Here is a 27502-nt window from a genome sequence, read left to right as displayed (position 1 = left end):
TAAAATATAATATCTGAATTGTCTTTTTCAGGAAAGAGAGACATAAGTTTATAATCTGACGCATCGAACTTATTGAAGTTTCCACGCACCACTGGCAGGGGTCGCTACCGTTTCATTCATATCTTTTTTATATTTCTTTCCCTTCTTTTATCCATATTTTTTCCGATTTTTGAATATTTGTTTTAGGATATTTTTTGGTAGAAGTTTTTGTAATTGTTTTTGCAACCCTTTTTAGGAGAGGGATTGTTTTTTAAACTTAAATGCCGATTGTAATCCTTTTTAATTTTGACTGTCTAGACTGAAATTAATACTGCAAGAAATTATATATTTTCAAAATAGTTTTAATATTTGAGGAACTAATTGGATCTTTATATTTATCGCATTAAAAGCTATTAATTAGTCGATGAAGTCAACTTTTGAGGAATTATAGTCATATTTTACTTTTATTACACCAAAATTACAACACCATTTTACATTATCGTATCTCATAAACATATTCTACAATAATGCATCCGTTTGCTTCATCAACTGTACAAGAATCAACTAAACATTTCAATTTTTCTTAAAGAAAACATCTTTCAGACATCCCCAATCATCCCCACGCATCCAATACATCCTCATACGTCACATTCAACAAAAACTACAAAAAAACACGACCTCAACTTATTCTTTGATGTGAAGAAAATTTATTAGTAGGGTGGGTCTATAGAGCAATCTAATGGCAAATCTATAAGGCGCCATGAAAGACCATAAGACGGTTAAATGAAGCGTGAAATTAGGGGGTTTTGGACCGTCCAGTGAGTCAATAAAAGTCGTAAAACCATACATCCGCGTTGCCTCGTTGATGTCGGGAATTATTGAATATTGAGGATAATAATATGAAGATGTTTTGTGAGATATTTTTAGCTGTGTTTGACATGGGTTGGAAGAAATGTAGAAGTGTTTTTGTGTGTGTATGTAGTTCCACTTTTTATAGCCTGAGTTTCTTTTCTTTTTTTAATGGCATTGATAGTGCTTATATGATTGTTCATAAAATCAATATTATCCTAAACAAAAACAGTTCTCAGCTGAATTTGTGACTAAAGAAAGAAACCAGAGTGATAAAACGGTACGTAGTAAATAGTAACTTTGTAATTAAGTTCTAGACAAAAAAAAGTTAACATTTTTTTTAGGGCGGCAGCTGCAAGCAAAGTAAACAAAAAACGTATTGGCAAAAATCTCCAATTTTGAAACACAATACATTCTTAGTTCGATTAGTTACATGATTTGGATACTCTCTATATTTGACCTTTCTTTAAAAAGACGCTGATTAATATCACACACAGTAACCTCACACCATGACAAATCCAAGGTAACCAATCCAACTCAATCAGCGCGTCTGAAAGCTAATGAAATTGTACGTAGATGTTGCTCGGCTCTCGTGAAATCACTAGACTATAATAATTAATGCTTCGCTATTGCTGTACCTTGGAGCGAAGCAGTTTTTTACAACACCCTTTAGAGAGGTAAAGTTGCGTGGAAAGCTGAGTGTTACCGATAATATTGTGGTTTGAGAGTTTGGTTGACGAGAATTAGTGTACAACTTATGTGATGTATTGGATATTGATTAAAATACTTTTGTTTTAGAAACGACTGAAGAATATTTGGTAAATGGTGATAGATCTGTAACAAGTTGGTGAATGATCTTGAGTAACTAGTTCGATTCCCGGTCGCGACTGAACTTAATTTATTAATAACTATTCTAAGTTTGCCCGTTTGCTGAAAGACACATTTTATAAAGTTATTTGCGGAACTGCATGCGTCCATAAAATCACGTTTTTCTTCTATAGGGGCATACAGACCAAAGAACTCCACTAGGTACGGTCCTTACAAACTTTTAAGGAATATGAAAACAGAAAAAAGTTATGTTTGTTTAAAACCTTATAACATAACATCTATGTGTGAGGGATTATGAGTCCTAATATGTTACATAAAATCCAATCCTACGGTAAATAATCGTGTTAAAAATTAATCCAAAAACCGATTATACCTAATCGTGAAAATTCAAGTCACAGCAGCCTGAAGAATTCCAATTAAACCAAAGTAGGGGCTGAATGAATTGATTGTGAAAAAAAAATGATCACCGCCTCACGCACTGCATGAAAATGGAGGGGAACCATTAAATCACTTGACACCACAAAACCCTATTTAAAATGGTGATTTTTTACCCCAACCCCCCAATTCTTTGGCTCTTGAAAATGCACGTTAATTCGGAAGGGCTGGCTTGAAGGTGAAATGTGGTGAAACTATTTATTTACGAAAAGCGGTTTAACGATTTAGCAATAAATTCCTAACAGACTGATAGACAAATGATCGTATGTTTGTTATTAGTTAAGGTTTATTTTATTGTAAAAAACCTGTGCCATGAGACTAGCATTGTTAATGGCTAAATTCGGGTTTATTTTAGACACCTTCGTGTGTAACAGGCGTGATTTATTTGCGAAAGCTCTTGCTTTAAAATCTACAGTCGTTGACATTTCAAAGGCAAAATTCAACAGCCTGGTTTCAAATCAAAAATAAATTTAATACATTTATATAAACCAAGATATCTTAGTCAAGTCCCAAAACTTGCACTTAGAGACATAAATAACAATTAATATCATATATTGTTACAAACTTTATCCTTAAAATACGAGTAGAAATTGTAAATATCTTAGCAAACGTTGCGTTGTGTTAATACAGACGACCGCAAAATATTTATTATTCAGTCATCTGAATTTATAACGCGTCGTAACGCAAATGAGTTTATTAAACTGTGCGCCGGCAATTTGTTATGTTCGCTGTTTATGTATTAACTTATATCGTGACTGAGAAGTTATTTATAAACGTCTTAAGTTTTATAGAAAACATTATTAATTTACGGGGTAGTCAGTTGTCAAACTTATATCAAAATAGCCATAATAGTATGAAAGTCTTCTATCAAGTGAAGTCTTTTCCATCTAGCTCTTCTTCTTGGTTTTCAACGGAACAATTACTTGTGCAGTCCACAAATCGTTGTCGGCTCTGGTTGTACTTTGTGTCCGTTGTTTGTATGTTTGCGAAAGTCCCTGCGACACAAGAGCAAATCTAGTGCGGGAGTTGTCTTTTCCAGAGGAAAAAAAACTGTTACATCTTATTTTATAGCAACTGAAACACACTTTTTCTTAGATATACGAAGATGCGTCGCTCAAACGACACGAAGCGACCCATTTGCGATCTTTAAATCATTTACTGACCAGTGAATACAGCTGGCTTCAAATACCTTGAATCTCCGTTATGAATTACGATCTTTTATCTTTTTCTTTCCCTTGTTGCGAGAACGAGAGGTACATATATATAACATTCGCCGTATGGTTAAAATCTAAAACTTGTAAAGTAACTCATGACTTATTAAACTAAAATCATAAAAAACCGAAGCTCTAGTCTTACTTACAGCTCTCAAAGCTTCAAAAAGATTCAAACAAGTGGGCAGAAACAGCTCCATAACATTTTATTCCACTCCAATAAAATCCATAAACCATCCCTATCTTTATTAAAAAATACACAAATCATATCAGATTCCATTAAAATGATTACCAATCTAGATATTAAGCCGACAAAAGTTGAGGAACCAATTACATTGGGGCAAGAAGTTTGCCTATCCAGTGTAGTAGCCGCAAGCAGTGGACAAATTAAAACGTTTCCAATAAAACTAATGGCTTTTGCGTCTTTTCTAACAAAGACTATTATCGTGATATCGCTACGGTACTAAAGTCTTTTCGTTTGTTATACTCTATTTGATTAGGTTTATTTTTAAAAACTAGACGCTTTCAGTTCATAGCTAGCTAGCTTCATTTCATTCATGCTGTATGTTATTGAAGCTTGGTCGAAATCTTGAGATTTACTGATTGGACTTCAATGAAAAGACTCGCTTTACGGTTAGACTGGACATTGGATTCTGTTTCCTAATAGAGAAATCTTCCAATAAACTGTCCAGAATGAATGTATTAAAGGTTAATCATCTCATTTTAGGAACTATCTTTACAAGTAACTATAAATTTTAAAGGAATTTTTAATAAATCTCGCGACTGCGCCTTCGGTATAAAACCAACTCTTTCAAATAAGTTTTACCCTGAGACTGAACCTGACGAATGCCAGTAGATATGTGGCTTGTCGCATTATTTCAGTCGGTACGGTCGAGAATCGAAAATTTGACATTTTAAATATGTTCTTAAAGTATAGTTCTAACAGCACCCACTTGGGGGCCTGTTCAGGTTTTCATACCAAATATGTCTGTAGGAGGTAGGCAAGCTACTGTTATAAAGCACAAAATACAACGTAAATTAGAAGATATACCGTCAATTTAAAAAAGAACATTTAAATAAAATACATTAAAAATAAATTAAAACCGTTACATGTAAAATTCAGCATAACCCTATATTCACCCAAGTACATCTTGCATAATGAACGAGTGAAGACTGTAGGTTCTTTCTGCGGTGGCTAGGGCTGCCACCGTCTTGTGCAGTACAAGGTAAAACACTTAGCGGTACATTGGTACAGGTTTAGGATTAGCTGCTTAAGGATTAAGAAATTGAAATTGAATTTCTTGGGAGGTTTTGAGGGTTGCATTTTAAATTCCATTTTAAATATTCGTAAATCGTAACTTGCAAAGAGAACCGCTTACGAATTAATGTCGAGTCAGTTATCAGCTTTTGTAATATAGAAAAACTATCCATTGGTCTTTGCCTACCCCCGTGGGAGAACGACGCGATTTTACGTTTTTTATCAGTTCCTAAACTGAATCAAAACGATTGAATAGATTTTGTAGTTTTAAACGACAAACTGCATAACTGTTTTTAGTTCCTTGCTTCTTTATTTTTGAATTGATAGTATGCTATGAAATAGCATTTTTTCTAAAGAATCAAATGTCGCTTTGATATCAAATTAGACCACAGTACTTATCCTGTGGCATATTTCAAGCTAACAGTATATACATATATACTTTTTTTTGTGTTATGCTATTTCCCGATTTTGAGGTTGCTCTCATTAAATTTCTCTTACCACTTAACTTTTGCAACTGGAGTAGATTTTATCCACTAATATTTTTACTTACACACTTCCAATAAAATACCTACATCTATCATCAAAAGCGACATAGAGCAATGTTCAAGATAATAACACCTCATAATAAAACGAACTATTCCGAGATGGACGTGAAACAATAGATATTACCGACATACCTTCCATTCAGACGTATTTCCTTCGAGATAAAAATGAGAACCTATTGGAGTTCGCACCAATGTCCAATAGTCTTAGTTTCAGAAAGGTTAAATGGAAGTAAACGTCTGTTTAAGATGATATTTTTGTTATATTTGTTATTTCAGATAGAAATATTAAGAATGAAATAGGATTATTACGAAAATTTTCAACTGTCAAGTAAGTAACTTCTACGTATGTGTATATGAGTTTGATTTTACGTTTTAAGCAGAACTCAAAATCAGTGTTTTCAGTGTTTTCAGTAACCAACGCTTGCATTAAACTACTTAATTACATTTTTTTTAATATAAAAAACGCCTATGATCGCCAAAAACACGCAACCAGTGACCTAAAAGATGCATTTATCAGAAAATAGCTTGAAAACTTTAAAAACTAATCGATTCTCACTAGTAGTTTTACCAGGAAAACTAAAATAGCCCAATTCCCCGAAAGTAAAATAGCCCAAAAGCGACTCCACATCAATCTTCAAATTACCCAAATATTTTCCACTACAAATTAAATTCCTGTGCAATAATCGTCGGGTTTTTCCCCCTGCCTCCACTATCTTATAAAAGATGCACCGTGCGGAACAGGAAAATTAAATTCAGACAATGAGAGTGACGAAACAAGCGAGACCTTTATGAATTTACATAAAAGCTTTGATATTCGACAACTCGTGGTTGCACATGTCATTATTTTTTGCTGTTGTGTGTGAGAAAGCTGGTTCTAAAGGTTGAATCTGGGGTATGTTTTTTTCTGAGACTTTTGTTTACTAGTATTATTACACACATGTATTGTGAATAGCATGGCTGTAAGACAGTTAGAAAATGCAAAGATTCTTTAGTCCTGAGCTTGTACAAATATGTGTAGTATTCATGCACGTTTTTTGGTTTCATATCGCAATGAGTTTCTAACCGCGGGAGTTTTCAGTAGACATCTTCTGGAAATTTCTTAACCGCAGTCTTTGTCATGACTTATGACCATTTCATAGGTACGTGAATTACGATATAGGCCACCATACTTAACATACATAAGCATTGAGCATCTGAAGAATATAATTTTACATAAAATATCCATTTTAACGGCTGCATTCTGAAAGAATATTCTAGAACCGGCACATAAAGTTTCAAACACAACTTTATACAGGTACCATTGAACACACTCATCTCTTTCGCATTCAAAGAGTTTCGCATTCGCAGATATAAATCGCAATTGTCTGAAGAAATACTAAAGTAGAACGATAAATTGGATAGAGAGGCAATACTGCCGCGCTCTGGGGTTGGTAATAGGCAATTTTCGACAACCAATCCTGGGACAATGGGCCGACTCGTCTGTTTAAATATTACTAAGAATCATTCGTTCTCGACCAATGTCATAGGGCGAAAGGTTATGTTTGTCACTTGTTTTCACAAAATTGGTTTTCAATCCGCAGAATATGTGAAAACCAATGCATTTTCTATTGGTCTGCGGTAAGACTTAACTATTGAGTAGCCTTACTATATTAATAGAGTAAGATCCCAGAGCTGCCAGACCTACGTCATTTTAGCAAAGCTGAAACTTTGAGGATTGTTAGTATAAAGGGTCTGTTAAGAGGTATGCACATCCACTACCTTGAAAGCGGGGCCGTTTCTGAGGTAGCGCGGAGTGAAGGTGCGTAAAAAACGACCCAACCTACGTTATAGTAGCAAAGTTGGTTTTCAGATATGTTATTAATGATATTATGTAGAATTAAAATTGACTATTGCCAGACCGTTTCCCGGGGCCATTACTTCTGCCAGACGCCTTAAATGTTATAAAAAAATGAGGTCAACTACGTCATAGTAGCAAGCCTAAATTTTATATATGTTATTAAAGGTACAATTTTAAGACCCCCTGTATGCGGACAGACCATTCCGCAGGGCCCTTCGTCCCCTAGACGCCATTAAACTTTCCCTATGAGTGCGAGAGTAAGAGCATTATTCATACGCATAAATGAAAAACAATTGAATTAAAAAAATAAAAATTGAAAAATTATTGAATACTAACTGACCCGCGCATCTTTGCTTGCGTCACTCAAGAGAGATAGGTCAAAATGTTACATAAACGGGTTATGTAACATTTTTCACTGGTACTCTGCTCCTATTGGTCGTAGCGTGATGATATATAGCTTATAGCTTTTCTCAATAAATAGGCTATCCAACAGTAAAATATTTTTTTATTCGCACCAGTAGTTCCTGAGATTAGCGCGTTCACACAAACAAACAAACTTCTCAGCTTTATCAAATTAGTATAGATTTAAAGTACTTGGAATGTTTAGGAAGATAAGTAACATTATTTTGGGAATTATTTTAAAAATAGATATGGTTTACACTATTCACAAAAATTATGAAAAAAAAATTGTAGTCATTCATCATCATCATCATTATCTGAGCTCTTACTTCCCTCATCAAATTGAATATTTTAATCATCTCCACCATCGTCTTCATTGTTACTTGAATTCTCAGTAAAAAAAAATTTAGGTAATGCACGCAGATGCTGCACGGCTACAACTTTTCATTAACACGTATACAGTTGGCGAAATGAATGAGAAATTCCACCGGCAAAATGTTAAAAAATTCGACGCAAGTAATTTACCTCCTTGTAAATCTGAATTGCTTCAACAATTTCGACGAGCAAATTATATTGCGGGTGTCTGGAGTAATGCTCATATAAAGCGTCCTAGCATTTTAAGCCCAGCAAATAAAGGGTGGGTTCTAAAGGATAACCATTATCATTTTAAGTGGTTTGATGGTGACCAATTGCCAAGTTTCGTAAGCGAATCACTTGAAAACGAATTAGGTATTTTATTTTAACTATAAATTATTTCAGTATACCTACTTGTAACTGTTTTCAACATCATTACCTACATTTTTTTTCTACAGAGAATTCAAGTAACAATGAAGACGATGGTGGAGATGATTTAAATATTCAATTTGATGAGGGAAGTAAGAGCTCAGATAATGATGATGATGATGAATGACTACAATTTTTTAAAATAATTCCCAAAATAATGTTACTTATCTTCCTAAACATTCCAAGTACTTTTAATCTATACTAATTTGATAAAGCTGAGAAGTTTGTTCGTTTGTGTGAACGCGCTAATCTCAGGAACTACTGGTGCGAATAAAAAAATATTTTACTGTTGGATAGCCTATTTATTGAGAAAAGCTATAAGCTATATATCATCACACTACGACCAATAGGAGCAGAGTACCAGTGAAAAATGTTACATAGCCCGTTTATGTAACATTTTGACCTATCTCTCTTAAGTGACGCAAGCAAAGATGCGCGGGTCAGTTAGTATTCAATAATTTTTCAATTTTTATTTTTTTAATTCAATTGTTTTTCATTTATGCGTATGAATAATGCTCTTACTCTCGCGCTCATAGGGAAAGTTTAATGGCGTCTAGGAGACGAAGGGCCCTGCGGAATGGTCTGTCCGCATACAGGGGGTCTTAAAATTGTACCTTTAATAACATATATAAAATTTAGGCTTGCTACTATGACGTAGTTGACCTCATTTTTTTATAACATTTAAGGCGTCTGGCAGAAGTAATGGCCCCGGGAAACGGTCTGGCAATAGTCAATTTTAATTCTACATAATATCATTAATAACATATCTGAAAACCAACTTTGCTACTATAACGTAGGTTGGGTCGTTTTTTACGCACCTTCACTCCGCGCTACCTCAGAAACGGCCCCGCTTTCAAGGTAGTGGATGTGCATACCTCTTAACAGACCCTTTATACTAACAATCCTCAAAGTTTCAGCTTTGCTAAAATGACGTAGGTCTGGCAGCTCTGGGATCTTGGTCCATAAGCACAGACTAGTTATTTTTGAAATTCCCGTTATGTAAGTTAAATTTTTGTGAGGAATAAAGAGGTACACGCACTATTATCTAGTCTACACTATCTATTAATTACTATTACAAGACTAGATAGATAGTTTACTAATAATATTCATCTATGTATTGTATAGCAAGTAAATTGAGATTGAAATATTTGTGTTGAAATCTTCTTAGGACTTTAATAAATTGAACAGCAAAATCAATGTCAAAAGTCAATCGGCCTATCCAAAAATACCGGTAGCATTTGGACGTTATAGCGCTCTAAAACGCGTTGTTTTTTAATAGCACATTGAAACTTAATATATTAAATGTATATTTAATTTTACCTAATTCTCTAGAAAGATCTCTTGTGTAGCTCTAATCCCCGAATTCTGAGGTACATTCAGCGGTAGTTTATCTATTCAATAGCGTTTAAACTCGTATAAAAACACGCTATTGAATAGTTAAACTACCGCTAAATGCACTCAGAAACCAGGCATAAGACCAGTTCCTCCCCCTCAAACAGCCTTATTCATCATAACTCACATTATTCGTACACTGCGTACAAAGACGGTGCGAGTTTAATTTCGTCCGCCCATATATTTTAAAACGCGCCTTGCAACTACATTTTATGTAAAGGGAGGCGTATATTGCGGCGGTTAAACGGCACAATTGTTTTATCGCACTCATTATGAGAGTATACCCGGGTATCAGGGTATTAATTTCAGGTTAAACCGGGTAAGAGTGATGTAAGAAACGGTGATGTATGGATGTTAATTTTATTGTTAAGACTGATATATTAGGCTAATAATAGTTAATTATCTGGTAATGGGAGTAATGAGTTGAATATGGGTTTACGTGTGTAATAATTATTGTTATGAGTTGATTTAATGTTGTGCTTAATTCATTGATAGATGATTTGATGAACAACTTTTTAATGTTATACTTATGAATCTGTGTATCTATTTACATAGATTCGTAATACATAGGCATAATAAAGTCAGAGCTATATGTGTTGTTTCCGCAAGACCTCTGTGTTTGTTGAAGCTATATCTAAAGCTTAACTTTACGCAAAGATTTTTGGTCTAATAACCCATATAATGCTTAATCACGACGTCATATTCAAGGAATAACGCCTATTATAGTTACAGGGTTGTAACGAGCCGAGTACAAATCCATATTACACCTTATTACGCAACTAACCCCTTAATTCCACCCCAAAACGTATTTAAAACAAAATCAAACGCGAATCATTCTCGAAGTTTCCACAAACAGTTCCTGGCACCAATTATTACAAATTCAGTGTTACCAACAAACTTAAAGTGGAAATCCTTTATAATGAATTCGCAACACTCGATAATTGACACGTCTGCGAAGGTTTAATCTGGCCCAAGACCCGCTAAGATCTCAACAACTTCTGATATTTCACACACGAATTTCTCCCAGTTAGTCGAGTTTGGGAGCTGTGGAGTGGCTTCATTTTAAAATCAGTTTAATTTTGTATAAAAGTAGCAAAAATTATGGCGTTTTTTGCTACTTTTCAAGTTCTGGGTGGAAATCTGTGGCCTATTATTTACTTAGTTTTAGTAAAATGGCTACTTTGTCAAATACTAAAATGATGATATACTAAAATGTGTGTGTAACCTTCAAAGCTTTAAGTGGACATAAAATTTAGCTGAAATGAGATGAAGAAGATGACAAAAACTACACACCTAAATACTGTATGAATAAATAAATGAAATGTTACCTAGCTATTATGGTAAATCCGCAATAGATATTTTCTCTTACAAAATTCTATAAAAGTATATTTCCAGTAAATTAAATTTTCTAAAATCCAACGCATGCCAACTGAAGCCTCTCGCACTGTAAGCCCCAATACTATGAAACGTAATTAACTCAGGTAAATCGGATTGGGCGAAAGTTTTCGCACGATAACTGGAGCGGAATACACGGGAACACCCCTCACCCCCTGTTCCACCCCCCTTCGCGGCTTAAAACTGCGTAATAAGGGTGGTTCGACGTCATTAAAATTGTTATACATTTTTGATGCAGAGTTTTGGTTCAACTGCTAAGAACGTTTCGGTTTATTGGCAATTTTGGTGTTTTTATTAATTGCTAGTTTGTTTTGTAAACGGATTATTTATTTATAAATTGTTTTGGTTTTTTTTATTGTGATCATTATTTGTTTATTTCAATTTAGTGAATTCTCTTGTGATTACGAATGATACATTGCAAAAAATCTCTGTGTGCTGGCTGTCTATTTACAAAATAAAATCAGAGGATACTTGAGACATTTACCAATATCTAATTCTTTATGGTTAGATTTTTAATGTAAATATTAAAAATAATAAAATCTTGAAATCATTAAAATTGACATAGACACTTACAAAATATCTTTTCACTATTCTTAAATATGGGTGAAAGAAAATTGGACTTCCACAAATAAAATCTTACTATTTAGTACCGCATTTACTAAAAAATTCAACTAACGTTCAGTGGTTTAGATTGTGCGTTGATTTGAAGCAAAACCATTTATCAAATTTCCTATTTATCTATATAAAACAAGATGAAAACACCTACACTCAAACGAGCACATCACTTGTTACAAACGACTGTCAGCTCTCAAAAATCAGAAATAAGATAAACTTTTTTTCGTCAGTCTGTTTCACAATATAATTCGCGAGATTCCATTGTGTTATAAAATTATAAAACGGGCCACGGCCCCCGTAGTTGTCGCCGCAATAATATAAAAAGAGATAAAAGAAAGAAAATTGTTATCATAACCGTCCCGGTGTAGGTAACTTTGGATGGTGTTATGCGGTTACACGAAGACTTGGCAAGATGTTGTTTGGCTTAGAATTTTTTTAATTTACTTTCGGACTTTTCTACTAATATTATTGTAATGGAAGCGCCGATCTTACTTTGAGGTTTTACACTTAAAAACCTTCCATTTTCTTTATAATCAAAGCATGTTTCTATCAATAATCGCTATAGCACTCTCGAAGAAGACTTTACGCAAAAACCTTACGACACGGCAATTTTTCAACTTTCTTTTAATTTTATTGATACTTTCATAACAAAATTTTCTTTATGATAAAAGATAATTTCTTTAAAATCAAAATACCGAAGATGCAAAAGTAAATAAGAATACATATAATGACTGACAACCCAAGAAAAAAAACATATTAAGTTAATGTTATAAAAATTACAAAATCCTGTCTCTTTACCACATAAAACGATCCGCGAAGTTAAGTTGTAGTCTTTGGCTGATAAAATGCAAATTCACAAAGATTCCCCGGAAGTTTTCTTATTACTTGCGCTAATAAACGATCGTGGAGGTGCGGTTTATATATCTCTACCTTTTTATATGTTTATTAATGTATTACTTGGTAGAGACTTGTGGAAGTTAGGGTACTTGTTTTGGAAACTGATTTCGGCGTGTGATTAAATGTATCTTTTTAGAAATATGTATGATAAACCTTTTCAGATTGATATTTTATTTATTTGTTCTGTGGTTGTTGGCTGACCATATTATAAAGATGTTAATGCCATAGAAATAGCGCTTACTTGGTTCAGAGATAGATTATTTTATTACGAGAATAAATCATATTTAACTATAATTATTTTATATACAACTTTGCGAGCGATAAACGATAATGTAAAATTACATAAATATCGTTGGTTACCTTACTAAACAGACAACTGGGCTTAAATTCCGCTACCTTAAAAGTTTTTGAGCAGTAAATATCAAAAGAGAATTTTCAAGCGGCCACTAAAATAAAGAATGTTTCTACTCTCTTATTTTTATTGCATTACACGTGAATTGCATATAGAACTAAAACGCAACAAATAGGTACTACTCAGTGATTTTTAGTAAAAGCCTGGCCACTCATAAAGGTTAATAACCTCTAAGCATTTGTGAGGGTAATTTTAGCGTCGGTGTTACTTAGGATCCCACTGAAGGTACGGTGGAAGAAAGGATTTTTACCTTTGAGCGTTATTGCCATGAATAAAGGTAGCATACGTATGTCACAAGATATACCTACATGCAGATACATAAAAGTAGATTATGTTTATGTATGATTAAAATGTCTACTTTTAATATTTCATCCCCTGTTACATGGGATTATTACAATAAGAAGAAATTACATTAGAGAATGTTTTATAGATCTGAATATATTTTCAAGTTAAAAAGGTGTGATGCCATAAAATGTTTCAGACTAGATTTTGGGTAAAAATGCCAAATATATTTTTTTAAACCTGTAAGGACACATCTTCAATTTTTACAAATTAACTAACAAGATATAGAAAGAGACTGGACCCAATGTGAAAATAAATTTAATCTTCATCATCGCATATTTATTGTGTTGTGAGTTTAAATCACTAAAGTAACACACTTGACCGATAAACAAACCCACTTTCAACTCAATTTCAACCCCAATCAAACCACCACGTGACAAAAAACGTCATTACAGTTCTCTTCGAGCGCTGACTGTACACCTTCATTCAACTTCAGGCCATGCAAACGAGCATATTCAACTATCTAATGAGTATGAGAATTCAATGAAATGAACAGGAAAATTAACTCTTAAAAAATGGGGTATTTATGCTGAATGGAATATAGGTCAGTAGCCTCAATGTCAGTGAATAAGGTTTTGTTCAAAAAGTGCTGGTGGATTCTTTTCGTAGTCTTTTAAGCTTACTGTTGTGGTTTTAAAATGGCTAGCATTTAAGTGTAAGTGGACAGTGGACTGTTTTTTAATGTTGACCAGAATAGTAAAGTTTGTTGTTTTTCTTTTGTTTGGATTTTGGATGAAGCATTAATTTGGACCTGTTATGGAATGACTTTGTTTGCAACCTATAATACCCCTTGGTGTATTGAGTGCAAAATACCGTATCACATCATTTTAAATTGATTATAAATAAATTATCAGTACTCTAGTATTGCCATGTATTTTCGGGAGGGATTTTCCAATTTTATCCAACTGTACAATATTTTTATTTTTATCATTAAAGACTATGTAATTTTATAGTAAGACGATATAAATTGATATCATTTAGCAGTTATTTTAAGAAACATGAGGCATTATACTTTGAACAATGAAATTAAGCTTAATATAATACTATTCGCCTAGTGAAGCAATATTTCGTTTCATAGATCATGTGGTTTTAACCTGTACATAAATAACCAAAGACTTAGGCCACAGTATCATATTTTATTAAACGTCGAAATCAAAAAGTAAATACACAAAAATATGAGCGGCAAAGATTTGTGTACCGAATTTGCACTAAAGTGCATGCACTCACCAAAAATATTGGCAATAAACATCACTGAAAAAAATATATTAGCAGCCTAAAATATACCTTAATGTGATGGAAATAGAGTTGGGTTTTAAACGAGAGTAGTTAACCAAATGATGCAGGTTTGAAAATATGTTAGGTGATAGATAAATTTCAGGTTTTCAGAGTAAACTGCCTGTGCATATGTCACACTTTGCTCAAAAATCCTAGTGAAACCTGTATTTTGTATTTTATTCATACTTACGTAACACAATAGATATTATAATACATTAAAAGGAGTCCAGTGTCAATATCCGGGAAATGTTTAAATTGTTGCTTACTATTTCAAACAACGTGAAAATTCTGGTTTCTGGTGATGGATTTCAAAGTTGTGAACTTAATTTAATTACAAAGGTTGACGATGAGAAAATAATATTCATGCTTAAGATTTCCTTTCAAAATAATTCAAGTAAAGCAATTAGAGTATTAAACAATTATTTTACTATAATTGTATTTTCTAAGACTAACCATCAAATAATAATTATAATGTAATCAAAGTTAAGTATCGGATTTACGTACACGTAACGCCATCTATTAGACTTTTACTAAACTATACAAAGGACTTTCAACCAAGTTTTATTCAAAATAATTTAGCAAGCCTTGACGGCATTTCTCATCACAAATAAATAATTAAAAATAATAAAATAAATTAGAAATGTTTTAGGCATCCAAATGGCTATGTAACTATAATCGTCGACCCCAGAAGTATACAACAAATTATACAAAATTCTTTAAAGTACATAGAATATTATTCTATCTAACTATGAAATCAGAACGCAGGCTCCACTAATCATGGAAAATAACAGGTAATATTCACGTAGGTATCAGTAAGAGGAACTTTTTTTAAAGTTTGAAATTGCACGGGAGTGCAGCCACTCCGCCGTAAAATTGCACGGACTCGAACCCACGACCAGTTACGAACTTCACCGTGAACTTCGCACCGCTATTTTGTTTTGTTAAATGAGACGACGTTTTTGGAATTAAATAAATTGTCGCACTGGGGAAAATGGCGAATGAAAATACGAAGATTTTTAAAGAGCTAAATATTTAGTATTTTGAGTTATTTTAGCCACAATAAAAGTAAATGGTAAATACGTGGGCATGGGGCTTACAAAAGAAGGTGTGTGTCTTTGAATGTTACTGAAAAAATGGCAAGGTATGTGTATTTAATAAAGGTTTTTGTTGAGTATATAATTTAGTAATGGATAAATCTTAGTTTATATTTGTACTATTATGCTATATATTAACTGCTATAAATGTACCTACTAGCATTAAGTATGTAGTAAATTAATACGTTTAAGTTACGCAAATAGTTGTTAAACAGACTTATATACTTCTAAATACTCACTTATATTAATAAATTAAGACCCCAGGCTCCAAAACAATCTCGTGCTCATCACACTAATATTTGCCCCGGGTGGTATCTGAATCTACCATACTTTTTACGCACTACAGTTATTGCAGCGATGAAAAATAATATTTTAAACATAAAGACTGAAATATTTACTTGCTAAAAGATCAGTGTTATATAAATTCATCAAAATATCCAGACTAAACTGTGAAAGTCTAGCTGAAACTTTAGTACAAGTCGATGAAAATATTAGTCTTAAGTTTTGATGGATATAGACTCTTGCCAACTTTAATATTACACTTTTATTTTACAGTACATAGTTTAGTTTTGTTATTTGTTATAAGTTTTTAAGATAGCGATTTTGGGATATTTTTGTAGGCATATTTTAACAGATTGTTGCAAAAATGGTAGTTGTTTAATAGTTTTCCGTTGTCTCGGGTTCAAATACTATGTATGTGTACACTTTCTACACGATTAATTTGAAATTTAGGTGAAGGGTTAACAGGATTGAGGATTGTGATTCTTGAGTCAAGCAAAAGGTTTTGTTTTTCAAATTAAAACTTAATTTTCAATACAACGAGAAAATTTAAATTGTGCTAAAATGGTATCACATGGGTTTCATGTAACAGGATAAAAAAAAAAACAATATTTCGGATTGATACACCTACGTCTATTGTTTAATTCAGCTTTCTTTCTCCAACAGCTCAATATTTTACCACACGTCTATCTTTCAACTACATTTACTTCTTATCACAAATAAAAACATTGCATAAACCGTAAACTTTATCAGTGAGCATATATTTCGTAAGATTTATCCTATCAGACGACATCGGGGCAGTTTGTCGCTTCACTGAGCAAGCATCGAACCTGGGATATCGCGATATGCATAAATAGCTTTATAGATCAAATGGTTATCGGTGATTTTTCGCTGAATTTGGTCTGGTTTTTTATCTGAGTTTGTTTATATTTTAGAGTTACAGAAAACTACGTATTTTTATACAAATATGTAAACGGAAATTAATACACTAGAATATAAGACGTGACAAATCAAATCATGTCATAAATAAATTGAAGGAGACACGTAATACCCAAAGAATATTTTTTTAGTTACAAGAAACATTACAACTACACAATGCTACAAGACTCACACAAGCTCACATAAAACAAACCAAAATTACCCCCTGTAGCAATTACATATATAATTTTGTCAAAGCTGTTAAAATCGCCAAATAGCACCTCGAATAAAATTATCTAGCTATATTGTTTCCGGTTGACAGCGATGCGGACGAAAACTACGACGCCCTATAGGCTTACTTTAATTTAATTTAATGTTTTTTCTTTCTATATCTTTTTTATAATTGTAAATATTTTCTGTTTGTTAATTAATCATAGTTTAGTTTAGTATTAATATTTATCTCTGGCCGTACAAAAATCAGCTCAAAAACTGACCAAAAAATCAGCTTAACAGAATAAAAAGGTAACAATATAGTCATTAAATAATTACAATACATAGACAATGTCGGTACTGTAAAATGAATGCGCCGGTAGTTAACTCCCGAACTCGGGGAAATGTTAGTCGTTTGTCAAACGACGCGGCAATTATGTCATTATTTATGCACTTGTGTTACGATCAACGGATTGTGCCTTGTTTGTTCCAAAATGTACTGTTTGTATGTTTGTGTGTACGTATCGGATTGGAAATAATTGATTTAGGGTGTTTTTGTTGAAAAAATCTGTAGTGATTTGTGTTCTATGTATACATTGTCTATTGGTAACTAGTAACTGACTCGATGTAGTACATAAATACATACAGACATACATGCATATATCCATACTTCCCTAATATTATAAATGCGAAAGTAACTCTGTCTGTCTGCTACTCAATCACGCTTAAACTACTGAACCAATTTGCATGTATTTTGGTATGGATATATTTTGATACCCGAAAAAGGACATAGGCTATACATCATCACGCAACGACCAAAAGGAGTAGAGTACCAGTAATTAATGTTACAAAAACGGGAAAAATTTCACCCATTCTCTCTTATTGGACGCAAGCGAAGTTGCACGAGCCAGCTAGTATTATATATATTACGCCGTTTACCACGGGGGTAGGCAGAGAACGCCACTGAGTAAAAACATGAATATCGAGTAATTCTTACAAAATTATTAAATTTATTTATTGTGTATCTGCTTTCTCTGTTCTACAGTCGATACTATCGAGTATTGTGAGTTTGACATTAAAAATGTGCTGCAAAAATAAAAATACTTCCAGCAATTTCCGCTAGAGGCGCTGATGAGATTTTCCTGCAGTTTTTAAATAGACCTTTGTCAATATTCAATAGTGGTTGAAAATCTGCTGATATTTGAAGTTAGTTATATATGTCAAAATCTATCTCAATATAAAATTGGGTCATGCGTATCTGCATACATATAACAGCTTTGCAGAATTTGTCACAGTAAATAAACTAAATTTATATGGCATAAAAAATAGATTAATTTGAAACGCGAGAGTTAAAACATCATAACCAATTGCAAAAGTGCCTGTATATTTTATTATTTTAATCTACAGCACCAAAACAATCATAACTTTTAAACTCTCGCGTTGCATGTTTAATGTATAATAGAATACGGGAATTAACGCGAACACGCATTTTACCTTAAAATGCCTAACGTTTCGGCGCAGGTTGCACTCGCCGTGGTCCCAGGCAGACTGGTCTGACTGGACAGTCTGCCTGGGACCACGGCGAGTGCAACCTGCACCAAAACAATAAAAATAAAAAGCACCAAACAAATAAAAGTTCCATTAAAATTTCAGCATTAAATATGGACGTCGCGGGAACTAAAAATTTCAGTTACAAAAAATTATCGCGTCCTGATTTCATCTGCCATTTGCGTCGCGTCCATTTTGTGACGTCACAAGTACTGGCTGACAATACGATGCGCTTGATGACGCAATTAGAAGCACTTAAAGTGCCTTGACGGAAAAATGACGTTGGAAATCATTTCTGTATGTATTTTTGGACTTCTGAAAGCCTTACTTGCAATGTTTTGGTCTTAAACTAGTTCAACTGAATTATGTTGCTATAGTTGTTTTTTTTCAGAAATCTTTCAACAGAAAGAAATTGAACTAATGCCCCAGGTAAAATAGCCACCCATCTAAAACGTAGCCTAAATAATTTTGCTTGATACTTAAAATCTTTATTAACCTTCACTGATGCAACTATTTTGTATTTTCGTACTTCTGTAAAGTTTGCAATGTCATTCGAGTACAAAAATCAAGCAACACTGAGGGCAACCTACGTAGAAGTAAAGTAAAGTGTTTTCTTTGTTGTAGTGGACACGCTTGGTTTAGCATAGTACTCATCAATACCATAGCTTCCATAGTTGATGACATGAGAGGAGATAGCTTTAATTTAGTGCAGTCTATGCTGAAGAAATAATATTACATACATACATTATATCAAGCCTTTTCCCATAAGGGAATGCAGAGGCCAGAGGAAAGTAAGGATAGTACCAAGTGGCGTTTGTTCTCTACCAAATGCCACTTGATATTATCCTTACAAACATCCGACTTAATTACAGTACTTTATAAAACAATTTGCTCTCATAAATAACTTAAGTCTTAAAAAAATAACCAACCAAACAATATAAATAACAAACAGTAAAATTAAAGCCATTAATAAACTACAATACATAGTTTATCGGTGCCGTCCACTCGTATATATCATAAACAGAACACAAAACCGAAGGCCATCTGCGAATGTTAATTAAAACAATAAATTAAATGTAACCGAGTGTTGGCGAGCAATGAATATGTCAACCCGACGCAGGTCGGTCGGTACACTACGTATTAGCAATGCAGAGGTCGCCAACTATTCCGCGATGTCGACACCTTTATAAACTAACGTTGAATTTCGTTTATGTTGGGCTACTAAATTAGAGATATTATTAGATAATTATTTGTAAAAGGATATGGGTTATTTTATGTTAAAATTAGCGGTACTAACATTTTGATGGTGTTGAAATATAAGAGGAAGTTATTTTGTTTATTGTTAGTTAGACATCTTAAAATAAAAAAAATAACATTTTAGTTCATTTTAGTTACTTGTAGCCTAATTATTTACATAATTTTATCACTATGTTGTGCTGAGAAGTTGGTAAACGATCTATGAGTTGAGAAAACATTGGCACTGTCATTCCATAGATGGGTGACCGCAAAGTGGTATTAGAACTGAGTATGTGTTTTGGCGGACATGTTAAAGTCGATCCCGGTCGTTGTCAAATAAATATAACAGTCGTTAAGCCATGTCAAAGGCCCTTCGAGTGGTTTGAACAATTTTAGCACTTGGTTGACCATACGATAGAAAAAAATCGACCTGGGAGCTGGACCAAAGATATTGCACACTACATACAACCATAGGTATATTTTTTTAAAATTTAAGTTGCCATTCAATTTAAAATTAACATTTAAACTTACTTATCGCGATTCTAATGGCCACACACGTACATCCACATGTCGGCCCCCGCGGTTAGCGGAAGACTCCGCGCGGTTGTTAGCGACATGTCGACAAAAACTAATACTAACCCCCGGGCTCGCCCGCGCCCCTCGTCGTAATAAATTGTCGGTTAAGGTATGCGTACTTAAATACAGTTTATGATACCGTGTCATCTTGTATATATTATGGAAATATTTTGATAGTGGAGTTGATGTACTGCTTAGAATAAGAAATTTATTTATTATTCATCATTTTTACTAAAAACCACTTTCAAAAACCTTTTATGAAACTAACCGCCTAATGATCTAACACTGCTTTTCACGAGGTTTCTTTGTCGACCATGTATTAACTTAAGCGATTATTTTATTTTGGTATATTTTTTGGTACTAATCATAAAGTTTGTAGAAACACAGATTTTTGTGAATATTTCAGAGTAACTGCTTTGAAACAGAAGTCAAACCAAAGTACATATATACGAAAACTGTAACAAATAGTAAAACATATTTATGACTAGTTCTCACTATTTAAATTGACACTACATCACCACCGCCAATGACATTTATCGGTCAATTCAAAACGCCAACACAAATTTTGCTAACTACTTGAACATTAAATCATAAGTTCCATTAAAAACATTACCGTTATGTATCAAAGCTATTGTTTTCAATAAGCTGACTTCTGAATTGTGGGCTCAATTTGTATTGATACAGATAGGTCTAGCGTGTACAATCTGTAGCCTAGGTTCTTGGTAACAATTTTTAAAACGTACGTGGCGCAGTGGTTTAACGATTCTCGCTAAATAAAATTACCTTTGAGTCTTAAAAAAATACAATTGATGAATCTAGTCTCCTAGCTGTCCGCTCAAAACACACGTAAGATCGGGAAACATTCGCAGGATAGTATTGTTTGTTAGTCAAAATAATTAAGATCATCGCCATAATTAAAAGGACCATTGAGTACCTTAAGTCTGAAAGTAGAACTTTCACCACTCAAGGAAAAATCTACAATCCCACCAAATTATGAAAGTGATGTGTATTGAGCATATAAAAAGCTTGGTTTCAATAAAATGTTTATTCGTTAAAATATTTCATATCCTATTTTTGTCGAAAAAACCATAACGTCTACATTTGTCTATACAATACACAGACAAAGTTATAAACCAGTACACAAATCTAATAGAATTACCTTTTTTCTACATCTCATATATCACAGAGGCGATTCGATTTAACTGTTTTCTTACGTTCAAATTTATAGAGGTGCGAGCCGAATTATTGCCGACAGGTGTTCAGCACTAGTTTTGTTTTGGTTGCCTTGATGTGTAAGGTTTTTTGATTGTTTAAGAAATTTGTAGTTGGTTGTAATCAATGGTGAATAATGTTTGAGGGAAAGTTTTGTGAGTACCTTTGGAGATAGATGTTATGTTATTACGGAAATATCAGTTAATAAAAAATTTAAAAGGTTAATATAAATTATGAAAAATGTTTTTTTAAGCAATGATTTACGTTGTTGTATAGTATTTTGCTAATCCTTATTAATGATAGTTGGGTGGCAGTTTAGGGATATTTGACAGGAACTTTTTTCGGAGAAAACCGTTAAAATAAGTTTTATTTGATACTTATTTCCATAAAAGCCCTTGTTTCGTATGGCTCGAATGACTTTGGCGCTATGTTGACTACCAATCAAACAAAAAATACCTCCTGTAGTCAATAGTCTTGTCAGTCAGAAGTACGTGAACTTTGTACTCAAGACTTTTAAATAAAAAACTAATTACACCACACTTACTAATACCTACAAACCTTAAACCATTAAATTTTCCATAAACATCCAATTTATCATGATACCTATACAAAAACGCCTTACGCAATGAAAATTTGTATCAAAATTCCTTCCCGTTATCAAAGACATTAATCATTCAGTATGGTAATATGCATGTAGTGAAGTGATTATATTCAAATTGATGGTTAATTTTATTCATGCTTATGGGGGAAATAAGCACGCACCTATTTCGGTTGTATGTTTTGCAAAATCGCAACTTTGTTTGTTTCCTTAGGGTTTTTGAATTTGATTTATTGCGATAAGATTGTTTTAAAGGGTAACATTGTTGAACAAAAAGATTTAAAATCTGACTTAAATTATACGTTCCGCAACTATTTATGTTACGATAAATCGTTGATATTAATGACAATATTGAGCCTAGTATAGTTTAGATTTGAAAAATCGTAGGTAATATTTAAAACAGCACGTCTGTCAGTCATAAGTATACAAAGATATTAGAGGAGATTGTTAAAATGCGCGTTTTGCTGTTATTGTTTATCGCGTATCATCGCTTCGGGTGTGAGCGTAATGTTGATACCATGCTACTATTTGAAATGTATAAATCTAATACACTCTGCCCACACATCGAAATTAATATTAGGTGTTAAACACGCATCTTTTTTATAAAACTCTGACTGTCCCACTGCTAGACAAGGGTCTCCTTCGATACCATGAAGGGGTTAAGTCTTAAGTTCACAAAAAAAAATAGTAAATGTTTAACCTTTGAGTCTTTTAAAAAATAAAGTACATACATATTCAACCCTCAGTCTCCTTCAATAAATAAACGTGAAGATCACTTTAACTTGATGTAATAAAACTTAAACAATTTTCTATAAGAGATTGATTATAAAATGAGGATCGGGATTGTGAACCGTCTCACGCTTGTAACTCGCTGTAATGTATTTCAAGTGGCTCCCTCTATCGGATTAATAGAACATTGCAACGATATAGAATATCATCGCTTTTAAGTCTAGTGATAGTTTGATCGCTTACTGTTTATATTTATTTACTGTATAAGTATTGTAAAGAGAGTGAATTTTGTGAGTTCGTGTATTACCGTCTATTCTAAGAGGCGTAGGCTATTTTGCTAACTAACTGATCCACTCAAATTATTTTTGAAAAATCTACTTAGTTATGTTCTGCAAATTCATTACCGCTTAAAACAATAACTCTACCTTCGTGCGTTCTAGCGTAATGCTAGTTGATTCTTACTTTTTCAATTAGTGATCATCTTTATTTCAAATTCGATGATACAAATTATCACTGAATTTAAAATAAAGATGATCATATTAATCAAACAGAAATGTACTATTTCAATATAAAAGTTTAACTATTGGGCGAAGAAGAGGCAGAGTGTATGGAAGGTTGACCTCAACACCATATAGATCGAATAGCCATTAGCTACAAACAAAAAAAAAGATCTCCAATATAACTAAAAACCACATTAAATAATCGTTCACATATTTATTTATCAATAGTACAGAAACAGAACGACCACACACGAGATATTCGGCGCTCGCCTCACAGACCTACGTCGTGGAAACGTGTAATTACTTTGAAAGCTTAGCAAATATTCTAATACATAGTCTGTTAACTTTTATCATTATGTTATTATAAACGGTAAGGTTTGGCTTTGGTTTATCTGTTTTTAAAACAATTTAGTTGAAAGAATAGATTCATATATTACACTAGTATACAAATTTTGATTTTGTAAAAGTATTTTCTAGTGTAAGTAGCTTTTTTTATTTATGTTGACATACTGCATACGAAATTACAATTATATTTTTTTAATTAGTTTCCATTTCTTCAAAAATTTTTTTTTAAGTTTTTTGAAAAAATAACAGAAATTATACTGTTATTTTATTCATTAGTGGAATTGCGACGTGGTTTAGTAAAATTAGGCTTTTTTTATTATAGGCGATATATGTACAACACCTTTGTTTATTAAATATCACCTCACCGCAGATATAACAAAAATTGCCGGGATTATTAACACATTTTCGAGACATTTTGCTATAAAATAGTATTATACTTTTTACTTTTATCACTTCTATATCGCTTAATTTAAGAGAAAATAGCACTAAATCACAATATTTCGAATATTTGATACAAACTAACTATGTAAATGTCAAAACATTATGAAGTTAAATGTGGGTAGTTCCATTAAGAAAGATACGATTATCGTAAAAACTCAAACTAATAAATGAATTTTAGTTATCAATCCGAATTTTGCATGGACAGAGAAGCAGAAATTAGTATAAATTATTTCGGATACTTTTCCTTGTAGACTAGTGTTATTAGTTTGCGAATAACAGTTATTAGTTTTAGTTTTCTAAATACTGTATTAAAGTTTTTATGTAATTTACTGATATTCTTTTTACGTTTTAGAGTAAATATATGTATGCGTGAATTATCGCTCCTACCGTAATAAGACGTGCAAATAACTAGACATATTATGTATACTGTAATCAGTGTTTTATCTTTTTCACTCATAAACAATTTCAAAATTAATTGATAGAAACAATACACTGTACTACTAATCAGAGCTTACACGTCGTTTATCAGTAAGAGCTAATTATATACAAACCTACGTCTTTAAAACACATTATTTTATAAACCAACTTCAGCAACATTCATTTACAGAATGTGCCATCCCAAAACCCGAATAAGAATAATACAGTTAAATTATCTTTAGTTGCACAATACCTTAGTTTTTCTCCATTACAATAATGCAAAGGTAGTGATTAAGAAATGGCTGCTGGCTCAGATTTACATAAGATTCTGTGTCAATATTGGATCAGAGATGGTACACAGTGGATCGCTTGCTTCTGCCATAGATACGTTCAGCAATTTTTTATAATGGATTAAATATTAACGTAACAATGTTTGTTCATCACTTTGTACAATAATAGATATTTTTACTAAGAAATCTTTGTAGAGTTTGTCTAATCTTTTATGAAGATATCAAAAACTTTTATTTTCAGTATGGTAATTAAATATTGTAATGTATTATGAAAACATTTGAGCACGGCACATTTAATTAATAGAGTGTTTATATAAATTTCAGGATATGCATTTTTACTCGTAAAAGGCAAAACATAGAATATTAAATGTTAACTAACTAACACAAGTGTCGCTTTTCTTTGTAGAAAGCCTTATTAGCGAATGCAAAATCTCTGAATAGCAACTTTGAAATAATTTATTGGTTTTTAATCAACTTGACTTTTTGTAAAAAAAACAAACTATATCGAAACTCAATAACTAATCTTCTGTTAATGTCAGGTAAATAATCGTTAATAAATATAACCTTTTTATTATTTTACCGTAACCATTAATAATAATTATATGTTCTAAATAAAATTTGAAACGTTTTTCTACATTACATCGCTGAAGGTTATACGAGCCTATAAAGGTGGCGTTTAAATTTAATACCGTCAACTCAAACTCGTATAAATATTAGTATTAGAGCGGCAAAAAAGTGCAAACGGTAGATTATGAATAATTTATTAAAAGCAAAACCCTGTTCCTCCCCTCGACCCTCGCTTTTGATTGCGCAATCCAATAAAATGTGTTTTAAACTTTATTTGATTGCATAAAGTATTTACTTTGGGAGATAATAAAGCGTTTAAAAAAGGAAAAGTGAGGTTTTGGTTACATTAGATTTTGTATTTTTATTTTGACACAAATGTTATAAATGAAAGAATAGTCAATTAACATGTTATCTTTAATTGAATTGGAATTTTAATTTAATCAATTTAACTCGTCTTAATACAGAAGTTTATAAAAGATAATCCGTGTTCTTTCGCGCGTAGTCCATTGAACGAAAAAGAAAAACAATGTAAGCGCTACGCCGTAGGCTTGTCTTCTACGAATTCTGCTACGAGCAAGACGCGTAGCAATCACTGTCGCAGACATTTTCTTACGAATTCGTTGAAATTTTAGAGTGTGCTTTTATTTAAATTTGTCAAAGAATATCGTAATTGTATATTTATTTTGTAAATTTATGCTGTTCTGTAATTTAATTTAAAGTTTGGTGTATCTGTTAAAACTTTTCCAATAAAATAAGATTAAACCTATCAAACATAAACTCAAGTTTACAAGTTATTAATAAACACATAACATGTTTACATCGCTACAATATTAATAGCTAAACTTACCGCTACGAAGTGACCGCAGACAGCGATAACTCGGAACACTGTACAAAGTTCGATTCTTAAAACTTTACGAACTACAGTAAAATCGTATACAAAGATCCTAAAACTAACACACGACTACTTGCAACTACTGAGAACTTCACAACCAGTGAGTAGCTTTTTAACCCCTAAACTAAACTAACTTTAACTTTTAACACTTAATTAAATCTAATTATTACTAGTAAATTAGCTAGAAAATAATTATATTACAAAGCGACTATACTCGGAAAGTTTACAAAAGTTTTTTTGTGTTCGCGTGCTACGGAGAGCGGCGGCGGCGTAGCACTGGCGTAGCACCGGCGTAGCAGTGAGCGGCTGGCTATCAGCTACGGCAGACAGAGTAACGACTGATACGGTAGGTCTAGGATATGTGTAGGCATAGCACCCGGTACTATGATACCTAGAGCATACGTGGGGGGTGGCGGGAACGATACGTCACGTGGTACCGGTACTAGAGACGATTTGAGTTGAATTTTGTGTGTTAGTTTTGGATGCTGGTGTAAGTTTTGCTTAAGGCTTGTAGTGTTGTATTTGCATTAAATAAATGGTATAATTGCTTAATTACAGATGTACAATATTATTCTGAGTTAAATTCTGGTATTTAAAAGTGAAAGCACTCCTAGTTGATTCCATTAGAAACGAATATGGAAATGATGCAATTAGAACAAAATACAATCATTTTATTTACAATATTATAGAAATCGAAAAATTAATAGGAATTATTTGTCACAGTGCTTACTGACTAAAATGTAGTTTACAGGGTTTGGTTTTCGTGAATGTTTTTTGTAGCTCTAACTAAACCAAGTACTTTCCTTAACTCTACTGGGTTGGAGTGATAGAGATGTAGGCTTTTATTTCGTAGAAAGGAACTGAAATAAAATGTGCTAACAACATTTTTAACGTTCTATTTTCGTTTCGTCTTTCAATCGTTAGATTCCTCTAATCGTTATAAAACTAACATCAAACGGTCATCAAATACCTAGTCTTCCAATAACCCAATTTTCCTCACGTACAAATGAAACAAGCCAATAAGTTCAAACACAACCGGAACCAATTGGATCCATAGGTGAGTTCACGTAATAGCTCCTCAATTTCTCATTGCTATAGGCCTCGCATTCCAAACTATAGCGAAACCATTATTGCCTTCTGCGTCGTCGCGCAAAGAAATTTACGAAATCACGAGCAAGTGAGAGCACAAAGCGTTGTG

The 27502-nt window shown here is 32.8% G+C and overlaps 1 long non-coding RNA gene across 1 annotated transcript in view; it reads right to left on the bottom strand.

The window, feature by feature from the left end:
• LOC142974089 (uncharacterized) overlaps positions 1 to 26368 on the bottom strand; it is a 98998-nt gene extending 72630 nt beyond the window's left edge. The window contains exon 1 of the long non-coding RNA XR_012959544.1: positions 26260 to 26368. This is a non-coding gene — a long non-coding RNA (uncharacterized LOC142974089). The remainder of the gene's footprint in view (positions 1 to 26259) is intronic.
• Between the last annotated feature and the right edge of the window lie 1134 nt (positions 26369 to 27502).

Source organism: Anticarsia gemmatalis, chromosome 7, assembly GCF_050436995.1.
Source record: "Anticarsia gemmatalis isolate Benzon Research Colony breed Stoneville strain chromosome 7, ilAntGemm2 primary, whole genome shotgun sequence".
Taxonomy (NCBI): Eukaryota; Metazoa; Arthropoda; class Insecta; order Lepidoptera; family Erebidae; genus Anticarsia; species Anticarsia gemmatalis.
This window is presented reverse-complemented; position numbering and strand designations above follow the sequence as displayed.